This window comes from Podarcis melisellensis (genome assembly GCF_964234715.1).
Source record: "Podarcis melisellensis genome assembly, chromosome: 3".
NCBI classification, from domain to species: Eukaryota; Metazoa; Chordata; class Lepidosauria; order Squamata; family Lacertidae; genus Podarcis; species Podarcis melisellensis.
Genome location: NC_138530.1, coordinates 69,339,288 through 69,362,550, shown reverse-complemented (window position 1 = coordinate 69,362,550; position 23,263 = coordinate 69,339,288). Strand labels below are relative to the sequence as shown.

Sequence of the window (23,263 nt, the reverse complement as noted above, 5' to 3'; positions counted from 1 at the left end):
TCGGGCCTCCAGATGTTTTGGGACTACAACTCCCATCATCCCTAGCTAACAGGACCAGTGGTCAGGGATGATGGGAACTGTAGTCCAAAAACATCTGGAGGGCTGAGTTTGCCTATACCTGATGTATACCTTCAGTAATGCATTCACAAATAAGAGAATAAATGCTAGATCAGAGCAGCATTCTTTCCACTGTGACCGGATGCCTATGGGAAGACTACAAGCAGGACACAAGTGCAATGGCTCTAGCCTTTCCCAGCAACTGGTGTTCAGAGGCAAGCTGCCTCTGATGTGGAAGTTAATGCAGAAATCATGATCCATGAACTTGTCCAATTTCCAAGCACCAATGTTGGTGGTCATCACAATATCTTCTAGTAAAAAATTCTATGTGCTGTGTGAATAATTACTTCCTTTGCCTATTCCTCCCACCTTTCAGCTTCATTTAATGACCCCAGGAGAAATAAGTTAATAAGCTGCATTTAAAACTGAAAGTGACCCTACAGGGAGCATGAACTGAAACCTAAGAATGCAGGTTTTGTTTAAAACAGGTTTAGTTTAGGTTTCTGGTTGGGGTTCGCTACAGCCACTCAAGGTTTTGCTGCTGGAGCAGAGCATTCCTTGCACAAGTAGCTATCCTAAGATTGTGCCACTGACCAACAAATTTATTCAGGAGAGCAATTGCATGCTGTATAAATGAATTAATACAAATAGAAATGAAGAGGTTATGTTAGGGCCAAACCAGTGCCAATAGGAACTAACTGCAAAGACCAACAAGGAGGTTTTTGACATAATTGTTTCAGGGAGAGAAAAGGTTTAGCTGCCCCTTCTCAGGCTGCACAGCCCCAAGGCACAGTTTAGGCTTTTTCTTGGCTGTGATTTACACAACCAAAATGCATGTTAATAGCTGTCAGACAATTAAATGACTCCTACTTTGGGGTCCTAGAATGATTTCTTTCCTAAGCAAACTGTAAGGTGAGCAAAAGCATATCTAGTGAGCCAAACAATGGCAGCTGCACATTCACTCCCAAGCACGGTATCTTTCCTCCTGATATGAGAAGGATAAGGCAGAATTTATTTTAGCACCTGCATGCATTCCTAAGCTTTGTGCATCCCTCCTTCTCCCTTTGTATAATGCCTGCTGGCACAGCTGTTTCACTTACATATTTTGTTGTTACTGCTGCTCCTGCTGCTTTATCTTGTAACTGACGTAGCTTTTCATTGTGCTGCCACAGCTTCTTATGCTCCACTTGGTTCTTTTCTGTGACTTCCACACCCCGGTTTCCTGAATTCAGTCTGATGCTGACTGCTCTGACTTGTCTATCTTCCCCTTACAGCCTTCTGTGTCATTCTGTGTAACTCGACCTTGTCCTCACCTGCAGATCTCTTTTTCAGCACCACATATTGTGTTGGGCATCCAGCCATGGTATTGGGACTAAGCATAGAAAATACCCCACTGCTTTCGGGCATGGATTGAAACCCATTAGCCATCTGTTCTCTGTGATCATTATGAATAAATCCTGCTCTGGGCTGGTCTATACCAATAACTTTAAACATCTCTAGTTGTTCCTCCACAATACCAACCCCTTAATCTAAGGATAGTGCAATTCTGACTAATTTGAAATCAGATTGTAGAGTAATTGTAAATATAATCTTTTCCTTCGGGTTTTGCTTTGTTTTGCATTGGTTGTCTTCATTTCCCCCACAGTTGCAACTAAATTTATCAATGGCTTCCCTTCCAGGCACTATGAAGCTACCCGTTTTCACTTATGATCCTAATGAAACAAGCATACATCGTCCAAGAAGACATCAAAGTAATGCAAAATTGTTTTCTTTCACACTCAGTCCTAAAAAAAGAGGAAAGTGGTTTCAACTCCTTTTTTATTTTCAAAGATGAATGCCAGCAAATAGTCATATTTAACAGTCTTGAGGTACATGGGAATAGAGTACCTCACAATCATGTAGATGCATTTGGGAGCAAAGGTCTCTCTTTCTTGTTATAATTTAACTATAGAAAAAGCTTTTCTTCAGAGAGCTTTATAAAACTGGTAAAAACCTGTTTTTAAGTTTTGGTGGGTTGTTGTTTTTAACCTATAGTATGTGTCTGATTACTGAAACAAGTTAACAGAAATGGGAGAGCTGCATGCTTGTCTTAAGAGAGTACCAGAATGATGTTGATAGTTTATTCTAGGCTGCTATAAACCATTCCGTTAAATTAGGATTTTTAAAGGCATCTTTTCAGAAATGTTTTGTGATTCTTGATCCTCTTATAGACAGATTGGAAAGGATGGTATTTTACCAGAATGGTTTGTTGGATGTGTCAAACTATTGTCAGAGAGATCTGGGGTCAAATACATCCCCAGCCACAAAGCTTGCTGGATGGATCTTGGGCCAGTCACTATTTCTCTCTCTAGCCAACCACATGGGGTTGTTGTGCTAATGAAATGGGGGGTAGTTAGTTGACTGGGAAGAGCCATGTGTGAAACCCTGGGCCACTGGAGGAAGGACAGACCATAAATATAATAACAAACTGTACTAGGATGCATTTGAGCTTACTAACATGGCAAATAGAAAATGCAGTCAAAATAGATGAATCAAGATTTTTACTAGCTACCATAATTTTTATTAATGTTAAACACAGCAGAGATCTCCTTCCCAAAATCAAGTAGCATGCACACTAAATATAAAGGACAGATAAGCACCACTCAGCCATAACTTTTCAAATAGGTTGCTGCATAAAGAACAGATACCTCCTGTCAGAACTACGCTGCCTGATTAGTTAACAGTTAATTCACCCAGGGATGGACCCTTGGTTGAGTGAGGATCAAAGTGACATTTGGATGGAGGCACTTTCTTTCCTGCAGAGCAGGATGAATGGCAAACCCTTTTCTACGTGTCCTAAAATTATAATTGCTCAGTAAATTTCAGATCAATGTTAATGGGACTCTTTGCTCAAGACTGTTTTCACTTAAAGTAGTTCAATTTTCTCTCAGTTTGTTTCTTTGTACCTTAATCCTCAATGCATTTCCTACGAAGGATGTTCTACCATATCAACAAAACTTGCTTCCAAATGGTGTGAATAAGATCACAGCCTCAGGGGGGCAAAAAATTAAAATAAAGTATTGTCCTTATCTTCCGCTATTACTTCAAAAGAAAAAGAAAACTACAGTGATATGAAAGAAGTGGAATCAATTACATTGGTACACTGCTTGATTTTTTTAGCACACTCTAGCTTTTTCTAGAGCTAAACTGAGTCACTGTATTATTCACAAAGATAATGCTTAAGGGTGCAACAAGTCATAGGTTTATCTTTAGAAAATTACCCATTTTCCAGTCTTCCATTTTGTCACAATCATATACATTTTAAGTGAGAATATAAGTATCCTAAAAATTGTCTATTAAGAAATCACATAAAATAATAGAGTTAATACCGTAGTTAATGATAGTGTTTGCCATCCTTTTATTCCTACAAAATAATTATTCTATGTCCTAATTATCTGAGTGCTCCCCCAAACTAATTCTTCCAATGCCAACTTTGATTGTATAGTTGGTGTTGCTGATCATTTAACAAAGTTATGTATAGATTACCTTATAAATGAATACTAACATATTCAATTTTTTTGTATTCATTTATAAGGCAATCTATACATAGCTTTGTTAAATGATCAGCATCACCACCTATACTAATATATTCAAATAGGGGCATGGATGGCACTGTGGTCTAAACCACAGAGCCTTCAAGCTTGCTGATCGGAAAGTCGGTGGTTCGAATCCGCGCAAAGGGGTGAACTCCCGTTGTTCAGTCCCTGCTCCTGCCCACCTAGCAGTTCGAAAGCACATCAAAGTGCAAGTAGATAAATAGGTACCGCTCAGGAGGTAAGGTGTTTCTGTGCGCTGCTCTGGTTTGCCAGAAGTGGCTTAGTCATGCTGGCCACATGACCCAGAAGCTGTCTGCGGACAAACACCAGCTCCCTTGGCCTATAGAGCGAGATGAGCGTGCAACCCCAGAGTCATCTGTGGCTGGACCTAACGGTCAGGGGTACCTTTACCTTTAATATATTCAAATACTAATGAGATTACACAATTGTTACATTTAATAAATATTAGTGGTCACATTGATTATGCAAACGTTATTTTTAGCATTTATTTAATTAAATGTCATATAGGTCTAATAAGTAATTAAAGCTCTTTGGTATCAGCTTTGATACAAACTCATTTTTGTTGCTGATTATAATACCATTACTTTGAATCAGTAGTATTATGCTGTGTAGCAGAGGTGTGGCTGGGCTTATTATCTGCGAGAGGTCTTGCTACTATTAGAAGAGAGACATTTGTTTTGTTTTGTTTTGTTGTTTTGTTTTGTTTTAGTAAGCCAGTCCCCCTCAATGTTCAGAGGGCATTTGGTTCTGTTCCCTGGCTACTCAGAATATTGTGCATGTGACATCAGGATGTCGCATCAGGCCCCCTCAATCATCTTGAGAAGCTGGCGCCTCTGCTAACATTGGATCTGACCCTCAAACTTTTCTAATAATCTGGGTACTTTGCAAGTTTGACATCACGACTGAGTTGCACTGAAAGCAACAAGGCTTGAGTTTCACTGAAACCAGGCCTGACCTCAGGTTAGAACAGGTCTAAATAATCTGTGTCTTCCAAGAATGTCTGTAGTTGTCTCACCACTAAACCAAATGTTATCATAAAGTTGTATAAACTTTGCTAAGGTTGCCCATAATTACCAGTATTAAAGCTGTTTGGTTGTACTCTAAGGTGGTTACTCTTGTTGAAGTTCAGAGGCTACTGCTTAATTTACACCACTTTTACAGTCAAAAACTGCAAATTAGGAATTCAGTAATAGGAAATTTTGAATATGCAGTTGCTGTATTTGCCAAGAATAAAGCAAAATTTGTTTCAATATTTTTTTGCCAACTTGCATCTGTACCTGTAACTATCAGAAACAGACGCACAGATAAGGTGTTGTGACTGTGCTCAGTCTTGTCCCTTTACAACTCTTGAACAGCCTTCAGACCTGCATCTGGTGTTCTCTCAGCTAATGTGGGAGCACTTTCAGCTGTAACTCACTCAATAAGTGGGGGAAAACATAATCTTTGGGAAGAACGACACCAGAAGCAAACTCCCACTGTTTTTCGGTTTGCAACTTTTTTGCTGTAGAAGGAACAGCAAAAACAACAACTCAGTCCTTCTTGGTATTTCTCTTAAGTAATACAAATGTCCACTGCAAGAAAGTGTAAGAGAGATCTACTTTGTAAACAGTATGAACATGAAATCGATTCATATGTGTTAATTAGCAGTGAGCATTCTCCCATGAAAGCCAGTGTGTCCCGGTGGATAGAGACAAACAAAAACACTGAGCTGAAAATGTCAAATTCTGTCTTGGCCACAGACTCACTGAATAGCCAAATCTCCCATTTTTACTTTGGAAATAACAATGATACACCTCAAATGGTTGCTGATGAAGTCTCGTACATGCCATCCATAGCAGAGGCATAAAGGTCTGCAGGAGCTAATAGAGCATTTTCATTTATGACCCCTCCTCTGTTATAATCTGAGTTTTGGCAGATCTGAAAGTTTTGCCTGCAGGCATGCTGCTAAAATGCTTTAGTTTAGCTGAACGCTTAATGTTTTAAATGAACGGATTCAATACTCAGAAACTTTATTTTCTTTCATCAGTCGATGCTGTTCTGGTAAAATGTCTACTTTCACCTGCAGTTCAAACCAAGCCAGGGAAGGGGCAGGAATTTGACTGTTCTACCTTCAGTGGACTGCCAAGAGATGGCACATTCTATACAGCTGAGTCACAGTAACATAATCCTTCATACATCATTCCACTTCCACACTGTACAATGTATATATTCAAAAAACACCCCTAAATTATGCTCCATTAGCACTATTGTTGAGAGCTCCAGCACTCCTGTTTAAAGAATTAGTAAGGAAAGCTACAACTGTAGGCCAAATCTGATTGTTTCCAGCTACTGAAGAAAAGGGACTTCTCAGTAAGGATGTACATGGAATCACTAAAGTATAAGGCAGGCTGTTGTGCTGTCACTGGACATGTCACCAAAAGACTTTCATTTCCAAACAATAGTTTCTCTGCTTTATGCAACCCATGGAAAGAGTATGTAGCCTATTCTGCATAACCAGGGGTAGGATTACAACTATAGATCTGAGGAGGTAACAGTGATAATGATATAGCCCAATGATCTTGTACAACAATATTCCACTTCAAAATTATCTGCCTTGCCCTTTTGTTACACCTGAGTGTGCTAATTAAAATGACGTACCATTCAAGAACACGTCAACTGCATTTGTTGTTTCAGTATTCAACTACCTTCACAAATAGATCAGCGCTTGCGCTTCTCTTCAATAAACCTAATAAAGCATGCCATCTCAATCTCTAAGTTACCCAAAAAAGTGACTGGACCCCTTTTCAGTCTCATGTGGACAACTGCTTTTCGCGTTCCAGCATTGTGGAGTTGGGTGCAAGTGCAGATGACTACACGTAGTTGAAGTAGATTCCAAATGGCCCCAACTAAATTTCTTGCACCTCACAGTGTTAGGTGTGATAGAGGGCAGGGATCCAGTCAACAAGCTGCCTGATTCCTGGCTGATACTACCACTACAACCTGAATGTCAGAAGTTGATGTGAGTTGCCAGAATATCAGACCCACAGTAATGGGGGGGAGGGGTGGTCTCCTATTAATGTCCTGGTAAAGACCAGATGTAGAAGGTTTTCCCTCAGGTGTGTCCTAAAGACCTGCATCCTAGTAACTACCCATCACAGCAAATTGGCATCCAAGGCAAGGTCTAGATTGAAGCAGTAAACTCGTCCAGAAGGTCACAGGCTGTGGACAATAGAATACAACCGACTCCTTTCCCTTTCACCACATGATGGCACCAAGTAGGAACCCCAATAAGCAGCGATCCCAGAGTTGTCTTACAGTTAATGCAGAATTCTTTGACTATACTCCAGAAAGCTGTGAGGTGTGAATATAGCTCACACTCAATGGGTCGTATCCAATGCGGTGGCTCCACTGGTGGCAAAACCAACTTCCCTGTCCTCTTCCTTTCCTGATACTTCTAGCCCCTGTGCTCTCTCAAGGAAGTCCTGCTGTGCCAGTGATACCATGCATGTGGAGCATTGGGTACAACCCAATAATTTCATCCAGTCAATACAGGTACAAACAGGGATAATTCTTACATTATCTATTATATAGTGTGGGGCGGGGAGCTTTTCAGCATGTTGCTGCTGCACAGTACCTTCTGTGATCTGTATGGAGACTAGTTGCATTTATTGTGCCTGTCTCTGACACTTAAAAAAGTTGAAACTTCTACACAAATTATACTTAATATGAACTTAACAATATGAACCTTCTTGTGGAGTTAAGTTCCTTTATAATAGGAACTTTACTCCATTCAGAAAATGTAATTATATGTGCTACATTTCTGCATAGAATTAGGCCTGCTGAGGTCTTGGAATACATCTGCATGACAATGCAATTTATCTCTCTGTGAAAATAGAGTGTTGCCTAACAGCTGTCTGATTTCAGTTTTCCACATTTCAGTCCATCCTAGTTCTAATGAAAATGTAGGTACAAGTATAAACTGTAATTAGAAGGCATGCCTTAAGAGCTAATTCTTCTTGTGTTAATTATACCAATAAACAAGCTAATTCAAATGGAGTTATCTTAAATAGAAAGGTATTTTCAGGGGGTGGGAACATTCAATTTGTTTCCTTTTACTTTGACTAATTCTTTGTTTCATAAGTACAATGCAGAAATAATTGTTATAGTCAAGTTCCAGACCTCAAAGTGCTCCTAGCACAAACCCAAATAATAAAAAATCAAATTTGTGGCAAACATGAAAGAGAAAGTAAAATAAAAGCAACCCCACCATCCATTCTAAGAGTGAGTTCACAGAATGCCCCATCACAACTTTACTTATACTTCTGCAACTTCATCCCACACTGGTTCCACATGGACTCCCCACTACAGAAGGTGGCACTGGGTGACCACAATAGACTGTATTTTGAACACAGTAACCTGCTTCATTCACTTATAACATTTCTGGTTTAGGGCAGAAGCATAAAACCCACAAGCATGGGAAGTTACTATCTGGGCATGCATTAACAATATTATTTGTATAGTCTTATGTGATACTCAATACACTCCCCAATAAATGCTCCTTTAAAATATTAGGCAGTACAGAGACAATTTGCAGTGTACGGCTAATCCTATGTGGAGTCACAAACAACATTTGCTCACACTGAATATATAGCAAAACCTACCCTGGGTAGCTATGTATTCTTGCCATCTTTGCCTGTATCTGCACAGCTTACAACTATTAATCACTGCTGCAATTCTTTCAGAAGCAAAAGCACACATAGCATCTTTATTTTAGATAGCAACTAACACTTAAAGGACTTGGTTTGTACCAAAAACCTCATTGTATATACAGATCCTTCACAGATTTGATAAATTGTAATTCCCAGCTATATGTCTTGCCAAAGTCTCTACTAAAATTCTGTATAACCACTGTATTTATGACTGTCCTTTGAGACTACAACAAATGCACACAATTATTCAAGATTATTCCAGCCATTAAGTTGCGAGGCTTTATTGCTGCAATTTGAATGGATATATTTCTTCTCTGCCAGGAAAAATATGGATTGATCACCTCTGTTTTCAAACAATAACTGAGAAAATACTTAATCTAATTCCCACCAAATAAAAACCTAGATCATTTCCCACTAGCAAAAGAGCCTATTGCACATACAACCCACAGAAACAGTGACAATGTCAAAGAACAATGTCTACCACATAAATGAAGGGATTTATTTCTTTATTTACAGTTTAATGTATTTACCCAAGTAATACAAACTCAGATATCTGATATGCCTCCTGGGTCAAACAGCTTGGTTGTGTCAACCTTTTCTTCCTTCAGTTAACCTACTTTTATAAAACAAGAACAACACCCTGTACTTTATTTGGTCCATTAAAGTTTACACCATGCTACACTGGTACCGGTTTGTACTTGAGAATTTTCCTGAGGATCCAAAGGCTTTGAGAACATTGTATAAACAATTTCACTGGTAGGTGTCTTTCCCATAACAATTTTATCTCTTCAGGATTAATTTGAAATTATTGTCACGAAGGAAGACATATGGCAAGTGTTACGTAAGAATGGAAACTCCATATGGATTTTGCTGAAAAGGCTCTTGTGTTAGACACTAATGCAAAAACCCTGCTCACATGGGTTTTCTATTCTGGTATGTTCTCTAAGTAGCAAAGGAAAAAAAGAAAAGAAATGGTAACCCATGGTCCTCTTTAGTTAAATTTCCTGGGGAGCCTTCTGTATGCATAGTCAATTCCAATCCTTGTTCACAGATATATCCAGATTTTCTGGTGCATATTTTTTAAAAATCTCAACAGCCTGAAACTTTTCTCTAAGACACAACAGTGTTTTATTATTATGTTCTGAAGGCACGTGAGGCCATCACCTTGCTGAAACTAAGCAGATCTGGGTGTAGTCAGTGCCTGAAAGGTGATCACTTCAGAAACAAAATTTAAAAATTCCTTCCAGTAGCACCTTAGATACCAACTAAGTTTGTTATTGGTATGAGCTTCTGTGTGCATGCACACTTCTTCAGATACCAGAAACACATGCATACCACCTGGGGTTCCATGGTGGAAGAAAGGCAAGATACAAATGTAGGAAAATAAATAAACAAATGGTGCACTATTTAACATTTCTTGTGTTCAAAACACTATGTGATATGGCATAACAATCAAAGATGCAATACTGTGCATACACACACATGTATTTGCCTACACAAACACACACCCTACCAAAGCAGTATTCTGCTGAATAATGTTTTGGAAGCCCATGCTTCCATGCTATTTCCTTCTTCTACCCCCCCCCAACATGTTCAAACATGTTTAGATATTATTCTACTCTTCAAATAATATTGTAACCTTTCTTTTGAATGCCATATTCAATTCATAAAATGTCATGGTCTATGCAGTGGTTTTGCCCTGACAGCACGACTTTCAATGATTCCAGCATCAAATTAATATCCCAAGAGGACATTGTACACTTCTATGTGCATTGGTGTTTCCCTGTTTTCTCTTCAAATGCAGTTGTTCTTGTGTTCTGTTGCAAGCTACTTTCAAAAAAATCCTGAGTTTTGAAAGTGGTTTTTGAAAAAAGAGGTGATGCTCAAATGTAGGTTTCTCAGAAGTCCTACTGCATTTGTTGAGCTTGCCTCACAGTAACCCTTGTGGATCCAATCCAAAGCATTTAACACTCAGATCCTTAAACGATGGACTGTACCAAGACATATCACTGTAATACGCCCATACAAAAGTAGTCTTATAATCTATTAGTGTGCTTAGAATGCTTAGAATGACATCATAAGAATGTTCAAATATTTTCACGCACCATCTAGCCTTTCAAACGCTTTTTGAAAAATTCTCTCAAGAAAGATATATTTCAAGTCATTGGCCACTCTATTGGCCAAGTGCTATTTGAATCCTTTACCGTGGTGCATTTATAAATTGGTACCACATACTCATCTTACGGAAAGAAGCAGCTTTAGGCTGATAGCCCAAGGAAAATTCTTAGCTTTAAGATATTTCAGCATGACATTGGGGAAATTATTTTCCTTCTTATACAGTTAAAGTTTGCTGCAGTCATCCACTTCCATATTTTATTTCTTTTTGAACAAAACAACAGTTATAAACTGAAAATTCTGATGCACACATATATGATATGTTGTTCCAAACAACTAGATGTCAACTCTTCAAGACTGCTGCACTGAGTACTTTGAAGCTTTACACACAGAGAATGCTATCTCACTTGGCTTATTATCAAGGAAGACCATGAGAAAATAAAACAGAAGAATAGTCTCTATAATCCTTTTTTGTAGTCTAGTGTCTTGCATTACTAAAATGTTTCCCACAGTTGTCTACAAAATCATCAAGCGTTTATTAATACTTTGCAATGAAGTTAAATTGGGAAAACATATCATGAAGTACAGGTGACATCCTGCCTTATCTGAAGCAGAAGTGTTAATGGCTGACAAGCTGATTTAAGTGATCAATAGTTCTGTGTTGCCTTCCCCTGCCCCAAACTATTCTGGGCAGACTAGGAACAGTGGGTAAGGCCTCCAGTTAGGAACAATTTTATATATCCAAAGGCTGTCCTGGGAATCTGATCTCTGAAGTTGCCTATGCAGACACAAAAAAGAGTGTACAATGAAAATTGTTTCACTTTCCCCATATTTGACAAATAAAATAAATTTGCACGATAAATACAAGGTGCGTTGCCTCCAATCCATTAACTGCTTAGTCCAGAATAGTATCCCTTAGCTTGCCTTTAGGAAAGTTGTTTCTATATTGTGGCCACGACAAGTCAAAGTGCTTTAATCTTCCTACATTTACCCTGATTTTGAAACTTGCACTGATACCTTGTATCAGACTACTTTCCAGCCTATCCTTGTCTTTTCTCCTTAGAAAGCATTTAACATGGCCCCAGTGCTTTTACCCAATGAAATCCATATGCTTTACACTGCTCAATTCCACAACAGAAAGAATAAGCTTTTCAAGTGAAACTCAAAAGGACATTATTGTCAAAGCACTTGCCACTAAAATTAAAGAGAAATATTGAAATCGCTTAGCAAAATCCATTAAAAAGTCTCCAGCAATTACCGGTTTTATATGTTTCACACAAATCATGCCAAGCAGTGTAAAAGAAATTGGGGTGGGGGGACGTTCCCCAGTGCTTCCCCCATCTAGCCAAATGCCTCTTGACATTTGTCAAGCCAGAACTATCATAAATCTTGAAGAAGTTACAATGCAAAAGAACAAAAAACCCCCAAACATATCCCTGGTTAAATGAAGCCAGACACTAATTTGATATAGAACATTTTGCAAATATTAAGGCTTCCCTTAAGGGATCCATATTTCACAATTACGGCCAGCTATTAAAGCACGCGATGAAAAGAGATGGGATGGGAGGAAGAGGGGGAGGGAAGGAGTTGATGAGTTTTCATACCCGATGCTTCCTTGGTCCAAGTGCAGAAATGCCCACAGGAGAGCGAGAACTCAGAACAGGCGGAGATCCGAGGAGGAATGCACCCGGATGGCAGGAGGTGGTACTGCCTTTCCCAATGTGGGAGCTTAATAGCTTGTACTTGGACAAACCTCACCTTCCCCAGGTAAGGAAGGCTGACTCTCTCGCTGCCATAGCCCAGCCTGGCAATGGCATCTCTGCTTCTCCGTCAGAGCCAAGTCTCCGGGGCAGGGCGCACACCAAGCCCTACCCTCCCAAGTGGCTGCCAAGCCCCTTTCCCACCGATCTCTGTCACAGATCCTCACCCCAACAATACACAGAGCCCGCCCGCCCCTTCCCCAGCGCCCTCAGCAACCCCCTGAGCTGCCCGGCGGAGCGAGAGCGCGGAGGCATCCCCACACTGGAACACAATGGGACTTACTCCCAGGTAAGTGCGCACACGCAGGATGGCAGCCTCCAGAACAATGCACTGCAGAGCGAGAGGGAGAGGGAGTGTGTGCGTGTGCCTTCGCAAAACTGCACCAGGAAGAGAAGCAGAGAGGCGCCCCTTTGCAAGCCAAACACGCGCGCGCGCCTGCCCACGTATACATACACATGCAGCCACCCCAAAGTGTGTCCCTAACCTTCGAGCCGGGGAGAACCCCAAAGTGCCCGCGCCGCGCCAGAAGGCGGCACAGTCCCCAAGCCCCTTCGCTGAGCTCCGTACTCACGCGCAGGGCTCTCCTCCGCGAGGGCAAGGCAGCTCCAGCAGCCCAAAGTCCTGCTGACGGAGGGCGGGGAGGGAGGGCGGGAGGGAGGGAGATGCCCGCTCCACTCCTGCTCTCCGCCTGCCCGTTCCCCCCGCCTCCTCTTCGGGATTCGCTTCTCCTCCCTCCTAGCTCCGGCTATGGCACCGCTTGGCGCTTATCCTTCGCCAGCAAGAAGTCTCCTTGGCGTCTTCCCCGCCAAACCGGGCAGCGCCTGGGCGACGGAGGCAGAGAGAGAGAGAGAGAGAGACCGCGGGCAGCAGCCGGAGCCGTAGAGCGCGCGGGAGAAGTAGTGGAGTTCAGGAGGCGGCGTTTGCTGCACATCCCCCAGCGGCCCAGGCCAGGTGCGGCAGCCGGAGCAGCAGCAGCAGCGGCGGCAGAGCTCGCTCCCGCGGCGCAAGCACAGCGCGACCAGCAGCAGCAGCAGCAAGCCGCGTCCCTTCACTTCCAGTCAGCTTCGCTTGTGAGGAGGGCAAGCGGCGGGGAGAGCGCGAGGTGGCGGCGGCGGCGAAGGTGGGGCTGAAGCACATTCTTGCCCTCACTTCCCGAGGCGGCGTACAAACTCTCTCGAGTTCCTGGCGGCGAATTGGCCCTCCCTTCGCCTTCGGGAAACAGCCGCCAACATCGCCCGTTGCCTTACGGCTGTCTGTGTGTTGTTCCTCAGTCCTCACATAAACCGGAGCCACCTCCTCTGCTGTCCCTGTGGCGATGTTTGCACGCAGCAGCTCCTCTCTCGGCTCCCCGCTGCCTGGGGTCGAGTCACGGCAGCAGCTGCCGCCGCCGCCGCCGCCACAGCTTCTTCTCCGCCTCTTGTCCTTCTCCGGTCTCGGAGGGAGCCGGCAGCAGGCAGCCTCGTCTTCCCTGTTCCCGCCAAGCGAGCGAGGCTGCCCTCCGCCCACTCCCGCGGGGCTGCCAGCCGCCCGCCGGGAGCGGCGCAGGTGCTGGCAAAGGACGGCCCGGCAGCAGACGCGCGGCTTTCGGAGAGGGCCCGCCGGGAGAAGCGCGGCTTCCCTTCGGGGCCGCCGCGCTGCCGCCTGGCTCCCCTCCCGGCCTTCGTCCCGGCCAGAATGGGTAGCCGGGCGCCGCCGAAAACTCGCAGCGTCGAAGCGCGTAGACGAGAATTTCGTCGGCCTCGCTGTCAGTTTTTGCTACCTCAGGCTGTTAGCTGGGCGAGGCGGGGGGAGGGGATGAGGGAGGCGAATTAGAGCAGGTGCCAAGCCTCCCACAGATTGGATAGCGGAGCCAGTTGTGCTTTGGAGCGCCCCCCCTCAATTTAGCAATGAAGAGTTGTGCGAGGCTAGGATGTCCTGACTCAGCACAATCCATTGCATCAGGCTTGCACGCCGGACAGTGTCTGGGGTTGTTAGCAGTTCACATGGCAAAAGGACCAGTCCGTTCAAGTGGCACCAGGAAAAAAGAAACATGCACACAGAGCCTTTGGTTGGAAGGCACCCACTCTGACACACACACACACACACACACACACACACACAGACACACACACACACAGAGAGAGAGAGAGAGAGAGAGAGAGAGAGAGAGAGAGAGAGAGAACACTAACCGGACTTCAGAAAGAATTGTTTCACATTCCTCTGTGGCAAGACTTGCATTGGCTTACATCACAGGTGGGGAACCTCAAAGCCCAAGGGTAGCAAACATGGCTCTCTAGACATCTCTCCAGTTGTTGGGGCTCTCCTGGGCCATGCCTCCTCCCCCGGTGGCTCCCCTCACTGACCCCACTCCACACGCTTCTCCAGTTCTTTTGCTTGGCTAGGATGTATCCTCCTTGAATTGAAACAACACTTTTTGCTTGCCTGGATGGAGAGATGTATGCATAGAAAGGTACTGGCTTTACCATGCTTGACTGTCGTCTCCTGCACAAAAGATAAGAGTCACCACATCTGTTGCCCCAACTTCCACTGGCAAGTGGCTGCATGGGGAGAACAGCCCGCCCACCCTTGGTTTAAACAGTCTTTATGGGGGAAACGGTTGCTCAAATCTCTGAATGATAGAATAGCAGAGTTGGAAGGGACCCTGGGTGCCATTTCATCCAACAGCCTGCAATGCAGGAATCTCAACATCCACGGCAAATGGCCATCCAAACTGCTTTTGTGTTTCACTGTTTGAGTCATCCTATCTGTATGCAAGAGAGCCATAACTTAATTAAATATGTATCATTTTAATATAGATTCCTAATATCATATATATTCTTTGAAAGGAATTATGTTGCACACAGTGATTTGCTTCTGAAATTGTGAAGGCTCCCAAATGCAGATTTTATTACACAGGCCAGTTGTGCTTTGGAATATGCATCTGATGTGAAACCAATCCACGAATCAACCAGGTGGATCAAACGACTCTCCATGGACACATCTGATTATTAAACCAGCCCACAGATGAGCATAGTGTAAACACAGCTATACTTTTGAATGTGGCAACACCACATCTGCACCAAAGTTTTAGTGTAGACCAAATACGCCAAAAGACACTGATAAGCAGTTAATGTCAATGAAGAGTGGCAATGACTGAAAAGAGTGGCAAACATCAATTTTTAAAAGACAAAGTATTTATCAGATGTGTGCAGTGCACACATGCTTTATGCAGCAACCACATAAATGTGGATAATTATTTCAGATCAATGTGTCATTCTTCATTTTTTTCAGTGCCTGGCAGTTATGCTCCCTGCCTTTTCTCATTTCTGTTACCCTCTTCCCCTAACTCTTTGTTCTTCTAGATCTAGAAAGGAGAACTTCAAGCTGAAGGGCTGAATGCAATGCCCAGGCCCCTCATACCTGGCCCCTGGGACTCTCCTCAGGCTACATCCCACACCAGCCTTAGTCCTCAAGTGCTTTTTCCTGACAGGAATCTGCCCTTGAACTGCAACAATGCCTCTAGCATTGCTGGATTGAGGATGGAGAGATGTACGTGGGGAGTGAGTACAGTAGGTTTCTTTCCAGACAAATAACAGAGATTACTATGCTAAGGTTAGTATCCTTCTCTTTACAAAAGTAAGCTCCACTTGTTTCTGCTTCCACGCACTTTTTACTTCTCAACCTGCCCACACTGGAATCTGGCTGCCAGAAGATTGCCCATGGGGAAAATAACACCCCTAAGCTGAAAGAATATCCCCTGTCCCTGCTCTAGATCACCTTTCGTTTCTTAAGCCTGTCCTGACTTCCACTAGCTCCTGGTTGCCTAGGTCCCTTGCTTATTGTTTTTATTTTCTTGGGACCTTCAGCCCACTATGCTGAACAGCTCAGCCAATGGAGATCTCTCCCCTCTCTCTCTCTCTCTCTCTCTCTCTCTCTCTCTCTCTCTCTCTCTCTCTCTCTCTCTCGGCACCTCATCCAATTCCTGCTGCTTACTTCTCACCCAACACCACTATATTTTTTTTACTGCATCACAGTATATATTCTGGAACAGAGCCTATGAACAAATAAGCTCATGACTACTGAGTTTCCTGCTACATAACCATCAAGGGACTTCATTCTACTCTCCTTCCCAATGAAGTCAGTCAATGTGATGCCAGACTGGTCTTCAGTATTTATTTTGAAGAAAAGAAAATGCACAGCAAAACTATGGATAGCAGCTACAATCTTCAAAAATGTTCTATTTGTGGGGGAGCAGGGGGGTGGCTTGTTCTCACAATTAACTAATGTATTGTTGCTATGCGATTGTTAGTAAATATTTGCATTGCCTTATTAAATAAAGTCACATCGTGAATAAAATACATTAGCTTTGTCACTGGGAACACATAGTTTATTAGAGAAAATTTAATGTTACAGAAAAGGAAAGTGGGTAAGGTCAGCACTGTGCTTTCCCCTTGACCATAGTGTGGCAGTAAGCTAATAAATCATTTTAAAACTTTATTGATCTGGGAAATAACAAAACTGTAAACTTGTCAGTTTGACAAGTAATCTGCCATAGTAATACATCACAATAGAAATGGATACCAGACATAAAAGGCTACAACAATAAAATATTCAGTTATAAAGAACTTCTTGGTTGCTTGCATGCATGGCATTTATGCCATTATAGGTATGTATGCATGATCTTTAGGCTTCACTAGAATTGAAATGAAGATGTGAATAAAGGTTTCAAATTTCCATTCAATGGGGGGTATGAAGTATGACACCTACCATAGTAAATAAGCAACTCTGATTTGGGACAGGTGTACAGATGATGAATTTGGAAAGTTCTGCCATTTTTGCATTCTGTGCAATGCCTGGCACAGACACTGCTGGTGCCAAATAATTGTTAAAGTAATAATAGCAGCAGTCATAGTCGCCGTGGGTGTTAGGCGTTGTCAGCAATATCCACTGAAGCAAGAAGAGATCTCAGAGAGAGAGAGAGAGAGAGAGAGAGAGAGAGAGAGAGAGAGAGAGACGCTCACTAGCAACAGTAGGAAAAAAATGTTAGGAGTTGCTTTCTTTGAGGCTTCTACTTTGTTTCTTCCTTACAATTTTTTGTTTATTAATATGTTTATTCCATTACTTTCTCCATTGGGTCTTGACAGGTTAGTTGTGGCTGCTGTTGTTAAATAAAAGCTGTAAGACCTATGCTCACAATGAGAAAAGAGAAGAGTAGGGTTTCCCCGCCCCCTGACATAGCCTCAATCAAAGGAAAATCCATCACCAAGATCTAGAATATTTTTCTGACATTTGTTACGCAATATTCAGGGATGGTGCTGCCATGAGACTTTACTTTAGTCTACTTATTGACAGGGAGCAATGGCACTTGGAAACAGACTCCCTCTACCTGCCAAGATGTGGGGATAGAGGAATCTGTCAAATTTGGTTTTGCCATATTTAATAGAATAATCTTTGAATCAGAGAGATGGAAGGGACTCTGAGGGTCATCTAACCAAACCCCCTGCAATGCAGGAATCTCAGCCAGATCATCCATGACAGATGGCCACCCAACCTCTGCTTATAAACCTCCAAGGAAGGAGAGCCCACCACCTCTCATGGGAGTCTATTCCACTATCAAACAGCTCTTATTATCATGCACTTTCTGCTAGTGCAGTTTTGTGCACATAAAGCACAAAATTCAGAGGTATGGGATTTGAAGGATAGCAGCATTTTAGATTGTGTATGGTCTCAGGGGTGCGAATTAGATAAGTTTGCTTTGAAATGCAAACAGAATGGAATCCCCATCCTTGCAGGACAGAGCTTAAGTTAAACCTGTACTTGCCTCATTAAGTGTGTGCAAGGTGAGCGGGAGAGGAACAGTTTGAGGCCTGTATTTTGAAGAACTAGATTTCATTACAGAGGCAGCAGCATGGAAGCTGCTGCCTCAGAGAGCAGAACTTTCAGGGTTTGTTGAATATGTATGCTAAGAGTTGTAAAGGAAGCTGGATTGCAAGAGCACCTGGGCTTTCTCTAGGCTACACATTTCATTGCTTCTGGTTGTATGTTATGACAACCTAAGGTGGTTTTTCAGTACGTTTGCAATATATGTGAACAGTCCCAATTTGGAATATACGTCATATGTACATTGTCATAATGAACAATTATTGCAACAGCTGGAAACCTTGCCATTGTGATCGCAGAAATTGCTTTTGACTTCAATAATATCCGGCATCCACAAACCATAGATGGACAATCACTGTCCCCATGATGGTTAGCCTAAATTCTAGATTGCAGTCTAGCACAATTATTTTGAGTCACATAATCCAAAACACGAATGGTTACCAACTTGCCCCTCCCCTATGCTCAATGCATTATTATTATTAGTAGTAATAGTATTGGGGGGGGGGCACCTAACATTGCAGCAATAAACCAGATGTAGAAAAGCAGGCATCTAGATACAGCCAGAGAGGAATAAAGGACTTTGTGAAGTCAAGTTCCAAGAATCCCCAGATTACCCTGTGCCATTCCTACTAATATTGCTAATCCTCCATTATTTGGAAATGCAGGGATGGACAGGCAGGGATGTTGAATCAGAGCCCTTGACACCAGAGAAGAGCCATTGAGTCAATTTCCGCAAATGAAAATATCACGGTACAAGCCAAATACAGGAATTGTTTAGCGGATTTATGCAGCGGGGGGGGGGGGGGAGGGACCTTTAATCATCTGTATTGTATCCAATTATTGCACGTTATTGCCCTTTCTCTGTGCTGGAAAGTTTGTCAGGAGCCAAAACCTGCAGCTAATTGGATACAACCACCACCTATGAACTTGTGAAAATGGGGGTTAGTACTGGATTTGGGATCGTGTTTGGAATATTCTACTGAATAATTCAATGAATAAAGTTTATTTCAGTAGTTCAACAGATCTTGACTTTCAGAAGACAGAGGGCAGAGCTGCATTACCAGAATGTAAGGACAGTGTGCTTTTATGAATAGATGTGTCAGAAGTGAACACAGGAATAGGATGAAGTATTTCCTTCCTCTGTTTTATTTCTGCAAGCTTATCTGTTGGCCAAGGCCAGTTATGCATTGTTTTCATTCCCCAACCCCTTGCTGCTCCTTTCCCTCTTTTCCCTTTCAGCCTCTGCTTCTCTCTAGTTGTCTTTTCCTCTATAAAGCTTCACATTCTCCTCCTTTGAGCCAAGTAGCTTCTATTAATAGTCATTTGACTGGCCGGTTCATACCTTCAGCATTTTTTAACCATCTTCCACAGCAGGAAGTAGGGGACCAATTCCAAGTTAAAGCAATAACCAACTTCATAATTAACACCAAAGGAGCAAAATTGGACAAGAAATAGATTTAAGTATCCAATAAGCAACCAGGAGAGCTGCTAGTATATGGGTGTGACCTTAAAGTGCCCATAGGCAATGAGCTATAGGTGTTATACACACAATGTCATGAATTTATTTATGTGTTTATGGCATTTGTATGTCACCCCAAACACGAAGTTTTCTCGGTGGCTTACAATAACAATCAAGTAAACCATCTGAATGCAAATAAGACATGAAACTGTAAAATCAAAAGCATCATAAGTACAACAAAGATGATAATATAGTCCCCATTTATTTAAAAGGATTGGTTGAACAGAAGGATCATCAACTTCTCCCAAAAATACCACAAAGATGGCACCAGGTAAACTTCTCTGGAGAGGCTGCAATCCTGATCCCACTTCCCTGGGAGTAAGCCCCATTGAACTCAATAGCAATTACTTCCGAGTAGACATATTTAGGATTTTGAGAGTCAATGTGGTGTAGTATATAGAGCAGGGGTAGTCAACCTTTTTATACCTACTGCCCACTAATGCATCTTTCTTGATGGTAGAATTTCTTTACTGCCCACCAGTGCTCGATGGAAGGAGGATTCAGCTTCTGCCATAGAACCCTCTACCGCCCAACTAGAATCCTGAAATGGGCAGTAGGGACTAGGTTGACAACCCTTAGAGCAGCCTTTCTCAACCTGTGGGTCCCCAGATGTTGTTGAACTACAACTCCCATCACCCCTAGCTAGCAAAGCCAGAGCTCAGGGATGATGAGAGTTGTAGTCCAACAACATCTGGGGACTCACAGGTTGAGAATCACTGCCTTAGAGTGTCAGACTAGGATTTGGAACCCCAGGGTTCAAATCCTCACTCAACCATGAAGCCCAGTGGGCCAGTGACTTCCTCTCAGTCTAACCTACCTCACAGAGTTTTGTGGGGATAAAATAAGAACCTCGTATGCCACCTCAAACTCCTTGGAGAAAATGGTGAGATATAAATGCAGTAAAGAACAATATTTGCTGTAACCTGTGAATCATACAGTTCCCATATCAAATTTTATCTCTGCTAAGAACTCACTATGACAAGGTGGTTTTAGAGAAGCAATTAGTCTGTTTCAGTTTCTCCTCTTTCAGTATGGAGATAATGCATTGGTACCACGGTTTAGGAACAGCCCTGTTTACAAACTATTCGGTTTACAAACTCCGCAAAACCAGATGTCAGTCTAAAAACGGAAGCTGAATGGTGGAAGGGCACCGGCAGAGGGAAGCCTCATTAGGGAAAGCGTGCCTCAGTTTAAGAACAGTTTTGGTTTAAGAACGGACTTTCGGAACAGATTAAGTTCATAAACCGTGGTACCACTGTAGAACTGAAATACCTTGGTGGGCTGCGATAAGAATTACTGACATCATATAACTAGGTTGTGTACACATTTGTACCCAATTGTAGTACAAAAATGTAGTTTTTCCTCAATCATTCATGCTCAAGCTCAGCATGATGCTTCCAATCTAGATTTATTCCAGTCTCTGCCATCCACAAAGGTGGGTGTGGTTACTTGATACATATTTGACACTCCCTTAGGTTATCCACACTTTTCCTCCCTGCACATATTCCAGGTGAATGAAGGAGGAAACGGTGATGGTGATCTTGGTATACACCAGGCATAGGCAAACTCGGCCCTCCAGATGTTTTGGGACTACAAATTCCATCATCCCTAGCTAACAGGACCAGTGGTCAGGGATAATGGGAGTTGTAGTCCCAAAACATCTGGAGGGCCGAGTTTGCCTATGCCTGGTATACACCCCCCCACAATGTCATTGGGCTGGTGGGGATACATACATCCATTGCCAGGGCCACCTATATTCTTTCATTTGTTTGAAAATGGACATATTGTGGGACAATGCAGAATCAATCTGCAATGAGCTTTCATTTTTTGAAACCAGTTTCTCAAGAAATGCCTTTTGGGGCAAAAAATATACAATATATCTAGATTGTGTGTGGACTAGGTAGGGGGGGAAAGTACTTAGACATTAGGAAAAAAATGTGCATATGCACATAAAGTTTGCTGAACTGTCTAAAGTAGGGCTAAGCTGAAGAAGGCAATTGTTCACAAATGTGTTGCTTCCTCCCTCTGTTTTTTGACAAAGTTGTGGTTACTGCTTCCAAAGGAGCAGTTGTCTGGGTTGGAAACCTTTGGCCCTCTAGGTGTTGCTGAGGTACCAAGCATGGTCAAGGGCCAGGGAGGGTGTAAGTTGTAGTTCAGCAATGTCTGGAGGCCCAAAGGTTCCCCACAGCTCCCTTGGATGAACAGGTTTTGGTGCATTCTGCCTCCTGACCAAGTTTCATGTCCTGATCCATCAGGTTCTGCCAAGTATCCTATCTTAACCTTTGATCCTTATCACACCAGGCTCTGCCTCTTGAACTACTGCCCTCTGCCGGTGAGAGGTTCTTGGGGATAGGGTGAACAGATTTATTAGAGACAAAAGCCACCACAGAAGAAGGTGTTTGTTTTGTGTTGTCTTTAATATGTGTAAAAACTAATAAAAAATATTTTTTTTAAAAAAAAGAGAAATTAGATTCAAGACCCTATTATCTTTTCCTTATTTATCACCATCAAATGAAATTCACTCTGAATGACAAAAGAGAGCTGAGTGGTTTCTTTTAAAGTGTTATGTAAAATATTACAACTTGTATTTACTAACAACCAAGCAACCATAAAAAAATCAGCCCAAATGCTATTCAATGAGAGGCAGCATGGCCGTTTGCCAGATCTGTGATCCATTAACCTATTTAGTTCATTGCTGGCAAGCAACAATAGCACACAATCAAGTTGCTATATTTTAAAGACAAGCTCCCCCCCCCCCCATGCTCATATCCACTCTCCCATATTACAGTTTAAAAGAAAGAGGACTTCAACAATGCAAGCATTTAGATGGAATATACTGTGTAGATTAAAAATGAATTGGCACAGTGCCGATGTAATAGTGTGATCAGTTTGTGGGTGCTAGACACCCTAAATTCTAGGGATCTAATATATGTTTAGTATTTAATCAATGCTTGGACTGTTAAAACTGGTGACCAGACCCATGTGTATTAGACTCCTGTATTAGGGCAGACCAGTGTGTATTAAGCTGCATGTTACACTTCTAAATCCTCTGGAATGAGTATGTTTTAAGGGGTAATTAGCGGGACGCGGGTGGCGCTGTGGTTTAAACCACTGAACCTCTTGGGTTTGCCAATCAGAAGGTCGTGGTTTTAATCCTCACAACGGGGTGAGCTCCCATTGTTCGGTCCCATCTCCTGCCAACCTCGCAGTTCGAAAGCACACCCCAAAAGTGCAAGTAGATAATTAGGTATTGCTCTGCCGGGAAGGTAAATGGCATTTTTGTGCGCTGCTCTGGTTTTGGTGTTCCGTTACACCAGAGGCGGCTTAGCCATGCTGGCCACATGACCTGGAAAAACTGTCTGCGGACAAACACCGGCTCCCTCGGCCTGCAAAGCGAAATGAGTGCCGCAACCCCAGAGTCGTCTGCAACTGGACTTAACTTTCAGGGGTCCTTTTACATTTAAGGGGTAACTAAGCTAGGCTGGTCTCCTGTGTGAAGTGATAGCTTGGGGATGGGCCATTAGGAGCAACACAAACTGTCAAGGCTTCACCTAAGGAGGAGGCAAGACCCTCTTGGAGTGTTAATACTGTGAGCCCTACATTGTTGTATATACACGTAAATAAACAATATATCATAAAGACACCACAATCTCAGCTGTGCCTCATTT

The 23,263-nt window shown here is 42.7% G+C and overlaps 1 protein-coding gene across 7 annotated transcripts in view; it reads right to left on the bottom strand.

Moving 5' to 3' along the window:
* Nucleotides 1-13,864, bottom strand: part of HS3ST5 (heparan sulfate-glucosamine 3-sulfotransferase 5) — a 137,892-nt gene extending 124,028 nt beyond the window's left edge. For 2 of the 7 annotated variants that reach the window (XM_081905750.1, XM_081905751.1), the window contains exon 1: nucleotides 12,789-13,864. The gene's annotated coding sequence lies outside the window, so the exon portion shown is untranslated. The other 5 variants (XM_081905749.1, XM_081905744.1, XM_081905748.1 and 2 more) reach the window with 4 other exon arrangements.
* Between the last annotated feature and the right edge of the window lie 9,399 nt (nucleotides 13,865-23,263).